This window comes from Homarus americanus, unplaced genomic scaffold (genome assembly GCF_018991925.1).
Source record: "Homarus americanus isolate GMGI-L3 unplaced genomic scaffold, GMGI_Hamer_2.0 scaffold37666, whole genome shotgun sequence".
NCBI lineage: Eukaryota > Metazoa > Arthropoda > Malacostraca > Decapoda > Nephropidae > Homarus > Homarus americanus.
In genome coordinates this window covers 36433-41167 of record NW_024750399.1, presented here as the reverse complement: position 1 = coordinate 41167, position 4735 = coordinate 36433, and positions in this window count along the sequence as shown.

Here is a 4735-nt window from a genome sequence, read left to right as displayed (position 1 = left end):
GAACAGTGGATCACTCCATGACAGAGCAACAAGGTCCTGGTGCAGATGGTGGTGAGAGCTGACCTGCTAGGGTCTGGGTGCTCAGAAGAGACATCACTTGCCCCTCAAAAGCCGACAAGGTTTTCCACCAATTAGGAACCAACTCCTGTCTGTGTTTTCTCGTTGGCAACTAGTGGTTTGGTGGCCATGGAAGAAGCCATGCAGATAGAGGTGAGCGTGCAGTGTATTTACAGGGAAGTGTGACCCTTCTATGTTACACACCCTCCCTCAGCACCAACCACTTCAATGATCATTTTATCAAAGTTAGCAAAAATCTTGCAGAGAGCATCCCTAATCACCATGAGGAATTTAGAGCCTACCTAAAAAAGACAGGAAAATGAGTTTCTTATTTCTTGTCCTGGCAGATGAATTATTGACTATCACAAAATTGTACAAAGATGCAGCAGCAGGCGATGACAATATACCAATGAGCGTCATTAAGAAAGTAGCCCACATCTGTAACTCCTCCTTCACTAGTGGTGTCTTTCTGGATAAACTGAAAACTGCCAAAGTTCACCCAACATATAAAAATCTGGTGATATAGGTCTTTTCAAGAATCACTGCCCCATATGAGTCCTAGCAGCCTTTAGTAAGATACTGGAGAAGCTAGCATGTAGTAGACTAAATTCCTTCTGCAGTGTCAATAACATTCTTACAGACACTCAGTTTGGATTTAGAGCTAGAAGGTCAACTGGGAGTGCCCTGCTATCCTTTACTAATGACATCTTAAACTCCTTTGGTGATAGTCAGTTCACAGTTGGTATATTCCTTTGATACTGTCGACCATACCATCCTCCTGTCAAAGCTTGAACATTACGACATTAGGGGCTTATCCCACAATTGGCTTACCTCATATCTGTCCAATAGGAAACAGTATGTCTGCTATAATAATCACCAATTTGACTCCTCACTAATCTTGTATGCCATCCCTCAAGGCTCCATTCTCAGTCCAGTACTGTTTTTGTTGTACATATATGACATAGTCCACTCCAACACACTCATAAAAAACAACTTATTTGCAGACAATATTAATCTCTGTGCCAGCAATTCATATCTCCATTCCTTGATGAGAACTGAACAATAAATTGACTAAAGTCAGGACCTGGGTAATATGTAATAAACTGATCTAAAAAAAAAATTTACCTCCAAATTTGGTCACCCGCACCCTGGTAATACAGTACTCAAGCGTGAACAAAATACTAAATTCATTGGGGTTACTGTTGTTGATAAACTAAACTGGAGAAACCACATACAGGGCAGTCACAGTAAACTCAATAAACAGTGCGGTATCACACTCGACAGTGACTCACTCTCACAGCAATGAAAGAAATCTATTATGGTCTTATTTACCAACACTTGATACACTGTCACACACCATGGGGGGGCCTCTGGCTCCACAAAAACACAGCCCCTAGTCACTGCACAGAGGAGAGTTGTGCAGACAATGACCTACTTGAAAAAACTTATCACACTAACAAACATATTGCTAAACTGAAAATGTTAAAATTCAAGGATATTAATACCTACTGCTGTGCTCTATTTGTTTAAAAATCTATCAACCAATTGAATGACAAAATTATTTCCAGTTCCAGGATAACCAGAGATTCAACTTAAGACACCCAGAGCTACTAAGACCACCCCCCATGCACTCCTCTCAGTCCCAGACCTCCATAAAATATCATCCAAGCAAAGACTATGCTCCCTTCCCTTAAATCATCTCTTAAAAAATATCTATTGTGTATTAATGTTTTTGTAACACTTACTTTATACTCTTACCTTTATTGTACCACCAAAACCATAATAAAATATATTGTCACATGGATAGATAGAAATGACCATTGCAATAATTATATATTTGCCAACAAGACATGATCCTGACTGTTTCTGTCCTCTTGTTTCACCTTAATATAACCCATGTTGTACTGCTTCCCTCACTTATCAGATTAATGTGTATCAATGCCACTGTAAAATATTTATGTACTTATAATATAAATGTAAAAAAATAAAAGAAGTGATAATCGTGGTAACATTCTCATATGTTCTTACTAACACCATGTTACATGTACTATTCCAGATGATACTAAATGTTACATAATATTTCCTTGAGATAAATGTACAGTATATATCAGGTGCCACTAAAATAGCTCAGGCTCTCAATTGGCTCTCAGCCATGTTGATATTGTTATCCACTCTGTGTCAAGGGGGACAAAGAGAGTAAGGTGGTGGGGAGCAACTGAAAGAATATCCTCATTAACACACAAACCCATGCTTATGACAAGGTTAAGTTATATACAACTCCTCCCCGACTTACGACCTACTCGACTTACGTCCACCCGCACTTACGACCTGCCTCGGTCGTACCAAAATTTTGTCAAATTGCGTATTTTTGAGTCCCAAAGTCAGTACACAGACAAAATTTTCATCCTATAATTCCCTTTAAAATGGCTGGCAAGCTTAAAAGTGAGTGTTTTGTGGTGCTGAGAAGAAAAAGAGACCCCCATTTTAGATTTTCTATGTATTATTTAAGCATTTCCGACTTACGACCTGGATGTCGGTCCCTAACCCCGCCATAAGTCGGGGAGGAGCTGTATTACTTCTCTCTCTCTAGTCTTGTGTAGTACAATGCCCGGGTCTTTACAGTAAGCCCCAGAGAACATGATAATTTATCTATGTTTATTTTTATAGTTAATTTTTTATGGATTTATGTGTCCCACCTGCTTTATGCATTCCACCTGCTTTGCATCCCACCTAATTAATGTATTCCACCTGCTTAATGTGTCCCACCAGCTTTATGTGTCCCATCTGATTAATGTGTCCCACCTACTTAGTGTGTCCCACCAGCTTTATGTGTCCCACCTAATTAATGTATTCCACCTGCTTTATGTGTCCCACCTGCTCAATGTGTCCCACCTGCTCAATGTGTCCCACCTGCTCAATGTGTCCCACCTGCTTAATGTGTTCCCACCTGCTCAATGTGTCCCACCTGCTCTGTCCCACCTCAATGTGTCCCACCTGCTCAATGTGTCCCACCTGCTTAATGTGTCCCACCACCTTGTGTCCACCTGCTTTATGTGTCCCACCTGCTTTATGTGTCCCACCTGCCCAATGTGTCCACCTGCTTAATGTGTCCCACCTGCTCAATGTGTTCCACCTGCTTTATGTGTCCCACCTGCTTTATGTGTCCCACCTGCCCAATGTGTTCCACCTGCTTAATGTGTCCCATGTGTCCCACCTGCTCAATGTGTCCCACCTGCTGTCCCCCCTGCTTTATGTGTTCCACCTGCTCAATGTGTCCCACCCTGTGCTGTGATGTGTTCCACCTGCTCAATGTGTCCCAATGTGTCCCACCTGCTTATGTGTCCCACCTGCTCAATGTGTCCCACCTGCTTTATGTGTCCCACCTGCTTTATGTGTCCCACCTGCTTTATGTGTCCCACCCACTTTATGTGTCCCACCTGCATAATGTGTCCCACCTGCTTTATGTGTTCCACCTGCAATGTGTCCACCTGCTTTATGTGTTCCACCTGCTATGTGTCCCACCTGCCCAATGTGTCCCACCTGCTTTATGTCCCACCTGCTTTATGTGTCCTCAATGTGTCCCACCTGCTCAATGTGTCCCAACCTGCTCAATGTGTCCCACCTGCTTAATGTGTCCCACCTGCTTAATGTGTTCCACCTGCTCAATGTGTTCCACCTGCTCAATGTGTCCCAATGTGTCCCACCTGTATGTGTCCCACCTGCTCAATGTGTCCCACCTGCTTTATGTGTCCCACCTGCTTTTTGTCCCACCTACTTTATGTGTCCCACCTGCATAATGTGTCCCACCTGCTTTATGTGTTCCACCTGCCCAATGTGTCCCACCTGCTTTTGTGTTCCACCTGCTTTATGTGTCCCACCTGCCCAATGTGTCCCACCTGCTTTATGTGTCCCACCTGCTTTATGTGTCCCACCTGCTCAATGTGTCCCACCTGCTTTATGTGTCCCCCTGCTTTATGTGTTCCACCTGCTCAATGTGTCCCACCTGCTTAATGTGTCCCACCTGCTCAATGTGTCCCACCTGCTTAATGTGTTCCACCTGCTCAATGTGTTCCACCTGCTCAATGTGTCCCACCTGCTTATGTGTCCCACCTGCCCAATGTGTCCCACCTGCTCAATGTGTCCCACTTTTTTATGTGTTCCACCTGCTCAATGTGTTCCACCTGCATGTGTCCCACCTGCTCAATGTGTCCCACCTGTAATGTGTCCCAACTGCTTAATGTGTCCCACCTGCTTTATGTGTCCCACCTGCTTAATGTGTTCCACCTGCTCAATGTGTTCACCTGCTCAATGTATGTGTCCCACCTGTGTCCCCACCCTTTATGTGTCCCACCTGCTTTATGTGTCCCACCTACTTTATGTGTTCCACCTGCCCAATGTGTCCCACCTGCTTTATGTGTCCCACCTGCTTTATGTGTTACCTGCTTTATGTGTCCCACCTGCCAATGTGTCCCACCTGCTTTATGTGTTCCACCTGCTTTATGTGTCCCACCTGCCCAATGTGTCCCACCTGCTTTATGTGTCCCACCTGCTTTATGTGTCCCACCTGCCCAATGTGTTCCACCTGCTTTTCTGTATATAGTTGGGACAACATCACATTACATAAATATAAACTTTACAAGACTAACTGAATAGGTTTCAGAAGGACAAAAAAAAAAAC